Here is a 7,642-nt window from a genome sequence, read left to right as displayed (position 1 = left end):
TTCTTTGAGGATAATAGCTTGCTTGGTATAGTTAGAGAGACTGTAGATTGCATAGTGGGAGGGGGCTGGGGTGCAGGGCAGGAGAACAGCTAACCCCCACCCCCAGGACTGGAGGCCACAGTTACAAGCCTGTGGGAGGGCAACCCTCCAGGGCAAAGAGGAGAGTGGTGGAAAACTACGTGAAGAGCAGCTGCCACACACCACACCCCACCCCCCCCCCCCCCCACACACACACACACACACACACACACACACACACACACACACACACACACATGAACTGAGGTGCCGTCAGTCATCAGGACAGAGGGTGGTGAAAGCGGGCAAACCGCAGGTCAAAGCGGGAAGCAGGCGGCAAGCACTGAGGGGGACGGTCGCCGGCAAGTGAAAAAGCGGAAGACTGCGCATGGAGGCGTGCAGGCAGTGTCGTCCCACGTGGGACCAAAGTCCCCGGTGCGGAAGCCGGGACCGTCGCCAGTGGTCTGGAGGTGAAGGTGGTGGAGGTGGGATAAGGTGTCGGCTGGAACCCGGAAAGCCACAAGGAATGGCGTTGGGAATTCAATGTATGGAGAATAGAGGATGAGGCATGTGGACGAAGGTGTACCCACTGGGTGGGTAAATGGAGCAAGGTCAGATCAGGTCTACACGGGCAGACAAAAGAAACAAGATGCGACTGACTATTAGTTGAACCCCACAAGCGAAGCCTGCCGCTCCAGGAGCCGCACATCGAGGGCGACTTGGATGAAAAATAATTAGAAAGAGCTGTTGTAGTGGAAAGAAGGCATGCATACAAGGCAAGGCACCACAATGCCGCCGCAGTGTCGCACACATAGCTCTGTGTCAGAGCGGTTCTACCGTGGCACAGCGGCGAAAAGCATTGTCCATAGGGAGTGGTCGCGTCACGCAGCACGCAGAAAGGAAGACCCAGCAGGTGAGATACGCCAAAACGAGGAACAGGGAATGTTGCGATCAGGGAGTTATAGTGTATTCCCTCAGTAATAAGATAGAAAATAAAGGACCATAAGGATGGATATTAGTATGGGTGGCTTCTGTTGCATTCCCGCTTTACACACGTAAGAATTCCTCTTATCTCCCTCGAGTTGTTCAAGAAAGGCGTTGCTGGGGTACCCTACAGTGCGTGTGTGGCCTGCGGCTACGCTTACATACAATTTTGTGGGTATGAAAAATTGGTCGGACCAGAGGGCATGACGTGGGAAGCTCGGAGAATACCACTCACCAGAAGAAAGTTACCGAAGCGATGAGAAATAGAGAAGTGGAACAGGAAAGACCAGACTGAAACAGGGCCAGTCTGCTGTCAGTGACTTCCACGAGAGGAAGGCCCCACGTCACGACGCTGGCTACATTTCCGCCCAATCTAGCAGCAGAGAAGGAACACGAGCAGGTAGGCTCATCCTCGGCTGAAGCGGAAGTGATAGGGTAAAATGGCAAGTGGATGGAGGAAGTACAGGTTATGATATTATGACTGGTGTGGATAGGTTAGATATCCGTGCTGGCGGTCCAGTCGTGGACCAATTAATATTTCTTTCGCATAACGTAAATGTGACACTCTGCTGGATGCATGTACTGCTACCAAGATACCCTAGCGGTTAAGTAGTACGTTCGTCCGCCGGGGCAGTGATTGTCCGGACCGTATAGGCTTGCGAGGGATGAACAAAAACAGGGGTGTCTTACAAATTCCATTTAGACCGATGAAGTATGTACCGTCTCGGGTGCAAGGTTTGCTCCTAGAGGAGCAATCAAGACCCTTGTATAAAAGTTATTGTGATAGCCCACGTCGTGTGACGCACATCCAACATGAGCAACGGACACGAGCGGCGAGCGACACCCCAGGACCACAGGAGCAGCCCAGAGCCCGTGATGTCAGCCTTGTGGCCACAATTGAGAAGATGACCGAAAATACGGCACTGCCGACCAAGCCTGTTATATGGAGACGGAAACATCCAGTGGTGACGAGCTGATTACTCATTACAACACAGAACCGTGTATCAACGGAGCATTGGGGCAACTGCTCATACACTACCACAAGGCTGGTCGGTGATGCCTGTGCAGATATGATAAGAAAGAGTTGCGTGACAGGGGCAACAACTGAACAAAAGGTTGTAACACAGTAGTGGCGGCGTATAGAAGAGAAGGAGTTACGGCGGCGAGAAGACAAAAGGGGCAGGGGACGCGCGTAGGAAAACTGTGGAGACAATGGTATAGACAGGCGCCCACTGAAACGTGATTGGCCTAAGAGGCGCGTTGGACCGGGAAAGCTAACTAGCGGTTTGTATTATCATCACAAACCAACAAGGCAGGCGTACCGCCCGTGATGTGGTGAGGAAAATATATCATATAGACAAACACAGAGAGATGACGACACGACCACTGCAAAGGTCGATGCACCAGAGTAGTCCTGGCGTCTTGAGAGAGATTAGGTGTCTTTGGTCAACGAGCCAGTAAAGGAAAACGGCAGTGCGCTGTAGCAGTCGCCGTCGCGTATAGATGACGGGTCGTGGTCAGCGCCAGAGTGGCTACATGGTGTGCATTAATAGGCTGTACATGATACACAGAATAAACATAATCCCTACATTAAGAACACCGGGATGCGAGTTTAATATGAGACAAAAAACAATGTTCAACAAGGCACGCCCAGGTAGTCTGTACTCCAGTTTGATACTAGCCTCTGTAGTACTATACAAAAGAGCATGATAACAGAGTTAAAAAATAAAACATAACAGAAACGCCGTAAGAGTATATGAAGCTTCCTAAAAGGAGAAGACGGAAGGAGGCAACGACCAGGCCACGTGCTGAGGGCCCGGTAGGCCGGCAGGGGGAAGATGGAGTTCAAAGAGGAGAAAGAGGAGACAAACAACCAGTGCCCAGAGCATATGATGGATCCTGGGCAATATCAAGCACAAGGTAATGCAACGACGGCGAAAGACCAGTGTGGGTCCACAGGCAGACAGCACTAACATCCGACTATTATCCCAAATCGAGAGCACAGATGTAAGCATCAGTTAAGAAAGTAAGGACGCCCCCAGTGACCACCAGACAGAAGCAGCATTATTACAACTGCAAAAGCACACAAACCACAAACGGAGAGCCGACTACGTTAAAATATAACATCCAGCCCTAACGACTGAGCCCACCAGGCCGCCAACGCTTACCGCTCGCAGAACAACAAGAAACCTGGCACCTCGGCCACAAGCGAAAGGAAACAAACCAACCTCCACCGTAGAGAAAGGATGCCCCGAACGAGCGGGGGAAGCTCCCGCAATCCCCATCTGCACCCAGCATCGACACCTGGTGATCAAACCCAGAACAACGCGTATCGCAGAACACAAGAGCCAATAATAGCAACTATTGGTACGTAAGAGTGGGCACTAAGATATCAAAGACACTGATGCCTGCCACTCTTTTCATGTGCAGCAAGTAGTTGTCGTAACTTTTTATTGTTCTGTCAGCAGCGCACTGGATGGAGGCACGGCCTCAACTCAGCAAGAAGTGCCGAGCAAATGCACCATTTCTTACATTTCGCGGCGGTTCCTCCGGCCAGCCGCACAGAAGGAAAGGTAGGAGAGTGGCCGATAGCAAGGTAGATCTCTGAGGAACACACGGCAGGCCGAAGTTTTCTTTCAGTCCGTCCACAACCTGGCTGACAGGATACGCATACAAGAGCTGGTACACCACCACAGCAGCACTACCAATGTACGTGCACTCGTCGCTCAATAGATGACACCACCGTACTATTAAGTAGTATTGCTAGCATATATGTGTGTGGTGTGGGTGACAATCAAGGTTATGGGGGTCGCGTATAGTGCATAGCGTGACTACTGCGGTGCCCGGCTGGATAAGCGCCCAGAAGGGAGGCAGAGGCGCGAAGTAGTGAAGAAAGTCAGATAGACGCAATGCGAGTTATACCACGTGGCACACACACACACCAGTGAAAAGATAACCAGGAGCCTATTACTTATAATGATACGTATTGATGAATGGCAGTCTCAGCACTGGCATCCGTCCAACTAAAAGTAAGACGACCAACATACAATGAGTGGCCCCTGCTGAAGAAGAGGACACAGCTCACACGTCGCAGCGGTAAGGCTCGGCCAGATGACGAGGAAAGAGGAAAAATACTAAATGATGCGTGAAAATAAAACACCCAGACGAACAAACAACACAATTCTATGGTTGGCTTTGCATGCACCCGCATATTTGTGGAGTAGGAGTCCGACTCAGAGTGGGCGCAAGAGAGTCTACGAAGCCAAACGTTGCCCTATCTATAAAAAAGCTGCTTGATATATAGCTTTCAGCATTAGTCGAAGCCTTTGCGATACAGAACTAAGTCCCTTTAGACTGTACACGCTTAAGCGTGCCCAGCATACCAGCGCACGCGTATCATGAAATAATCTAAATACTTAGGGTGCCAAGATCCTTGACCGGAGGTGTTGTAGGCGTGACTACTGCCTCTCAGCGTACTGCTAAACTCTCGAGATCAACTGACATGCCAGAAAACCGCGAAACGACGCCGGACAGCGCCCAGGCTGACACTAGTCCTGCCTAACTGCCGAAACGATTCACATGGTGATTTAAAACGGCGCGGAGGAGTGGGCATGTGTAGTCAGACGATGGAAGAACGGAGTCTGTGATGGTGCAGCGTGTAAGCGAGCTCATACATATGGTGTGCGTGAGAGGGCAAGCGATCCCCGGGGCCTAGTGGCCTGACTCAGCGAGACAAAAGATAATACGTGCCGTGCTCGAGGAACTAACAGGGAGAAGGTTGTGAACATTGTGTTCGAGAAGATTGTGTCAGTAACTCAGTCTCTGCTCTCCTTGTTGTTATTTTAGCACAAATACCAAGCAAAATCGCAAACTGAAAAGACGGAAAACAACTAGCCAACCGAACAAGGCATATGGGAGCGCTGCCGGCCATCCATGTGTAAGAGAGACTGTTCTTCTGTTATCTGCCCAAGAGGTCCGCGGGCAGACGGTTAAGCGAGGCCGAAACAAGGATCCTCTGGTGCAACATAGCTTGCAGAAACCACAAGCCAGAATGGAGTGTCAAAGCCGCGCCCTCAGTGTGAACGCGCGTTGTGCAAACGGTGAATAGCGCCAAAGGTGAACCTGACACAACCACACTTGGTGTGGACATAATAAAAACCATGTATCACAGGTGTATGGGGTGTCTAACAAAGGGCGTGCAAAATCACAAAGACAAGAGCGACAGGCGGACGGAGAACTGGGGAGTCCCTGGCACAGTTTGAGCGTGTGACTTTAAAGCCCATAAACGCTGAGTCAACAGCGAGTTGCAGGCTGTGATAACCCATTAGGAGGCCCCCGCCCTTTTTGGTGGATTCATGCTTAGAGCATGAGGTCTTCCCAGGCACCCCGCCGACCCGGAAAAGGGAAAGCGTGCAAGCGACCTAGGAAGAGGGGGTATGGGAGGAGAGAAAGCGCCAACATGAGACATGTAATATTCAAAATTGCTTGTCATGTGAGGACAAGCTAGACTACATACAGCTATACAATAGCATATCATTGTATAAGGTGCCAATGTAGAATAATGAGCTCGATATAAAGCATCGGAAGGAGCAATTGAAGCACTGGATCAGGCTCATTATCTGGACTTGAATACCTTAATGTTAAGAGGCTAACTGGTTAAATGCCGCTGGGCAAAGGGGCTGGATCTGGTGCTACAGTTAGAGACTACAGGTTGTTGAGAAAGGGTTTGCCACGGCAGCTCGCAGCGCAACATAGCCTATTTCCATGCTAAGTATGGGCTGGATCCCTGAGGTCGCATAAAAGACTACACTCCGCCACTTCGCCCCATTCATAGACGGCAGAAAGTGAGCAAAGACACGCGGATGAGGTCTTGGGCGAGCGCAAGCGAGTACGTGGAAAATTTGGTAAAGCCCCTAGTACCACAGTGGCTGACGAGGAAGGAGAAAGCAAACCTGATATAACGCTAGAGAAAAGTGACAGTGCATAAGCGCGCAGTAAGTGGGTCGTCAGGCAAAGCAAGGCATGCATATGCACTCCTGTGGCTCCTGTCTCGTGCGCAAGAGGCCAATCCATTACTGGTAAGCACAGACCTGCCATAATCCGATGGATCGACGATATTCCATCATGAGGCCACAACGCGCTAGGGATATAGAAGTGCACATCGTGAGTATAAAGTCACTCTGCAAACCACTCGGCCAGAGAAGGCTATCCTTGTGCCACTGAAGCCGGTTGTTCACTTCAATTCCATTAGCTGCAGTGTCCGACTGTACTCCCTTCTCCCTTCAAGTCTACTTCTAAATTCCACAAAGTCCCCCAGGTTGCTGCAAAAAGACAGACATTAACAAGCTCTTATAATGATTAGTAGCGGCGACACGGCGCAAGAAATTAGAGCAGACGTGACATGCCGTGTTCATACGTTCCATTGGTCGAGAATCAATATACACTCTGTTGAGTAATTAACTCCACTCCTCCAAGAAGAATGAATGTTCGTCCGCTACCGAAGGTGTAAACAGACCAGAACCCACTCTAATTAGAGTTCTCGGCTCTTATATTATAGCTCTCGACAATACACTCACCATAATAGATACCTTGATTACGCACTGCCCATATTTGAGAGAAACAGGGTAACGGTGTCACCCATGAGAATTTGTATGTGTATAACACTACGAGAAGCTGGATGATGACAGTTCTCGTGTTTGTTATGTGTTTGTGCGATTGTATGATGACAGTGTGTCTGTGAATGTGTATTGTCTTTTAAAGTGTGCATGTACCAGTGTTCCTCTGTGGCTGTGTGCTTTCTTTACACATAGGTGTGTGTGTGTCTGTGCATGTGTGCCTGTTGCATGGAGGTTAGGTTTTTTTGATCTTAGTGGGGAGACGTGAGTTGCCCTGGGCTGTGAGGCTCATTAGGTTTGTACTCCTCTGAATGCGAAAGTATTTGTTAAACCACATGACAAGAATACCTTTCTGCTGCAACAGATGTGCTGTAATTAGAGAGGGCTTAAGTTGTCTTAGAGCTGTGTGGAAAGTCATCACCAGCTGATAAGTTTACAACCGTGCCCTACCCCTCCCACAAGTAGGCACACACACACACAAACTATATATATATATATACACCACACAGGCTGGATCTGTCGCCTCCAGCCTGGTAGTAGTAGCTAGTCCCCTCTAACTCATCACCCCAAGCCACCGCCTAACATCCACTAAAACAAATGGCTCATCAGGCTCCGAAACTACACTCAAAACTTAACATAATTAATACCACAAAGAAACATCAGATAAATAGATTACAAAGTGAGAATGTAAACAGGTGTTGCATGCCTATTCATCTTGGAAGGGCGACCTGCACAATATATATGAATCGAAATGGACCATAAGAACACTTAATGCTCATAGTTAGAACATTTCTATAATCCCCCTAATCAGTGCGATGCACAAGAGCTAAGGCGGATCCTATTCCATGGCTAACAAGACATCAAATGACTATATATGATGAAACATCAAAGTCACCCACTCAAATCCTCACGTATTGAAGTTTTATTGGATGAGAACATCTGTGACATTACTTAGGATATAATTAATGGATTACAATAACATAAGAATAGGGCTGGACGATCGTTATACTTAGCGTAAAAACAAA

The sequence above is a fragment of the Haplochromis burtoni genome, unplaced genomic scaffold (assembly GCF_018398535.1).
Source record: "Haplochromis burtoni strain Fernald_Lab_line unplaced genomic scaffold, NCSU_Asbu1 Contig_1581, whole genome shotgun sequence".
NCBI classification, from domain to species: Eukaryota; Metazoa; Chordata; class Actinopteri; order Cichliformes; family Cichlidae; genus Haplochromis; species Haplochromis burtoni.
The sequence above is the reverse complement of the archived record's forward strand: the minus strand, read 5'-3'. Positions refer to the sequence as shown.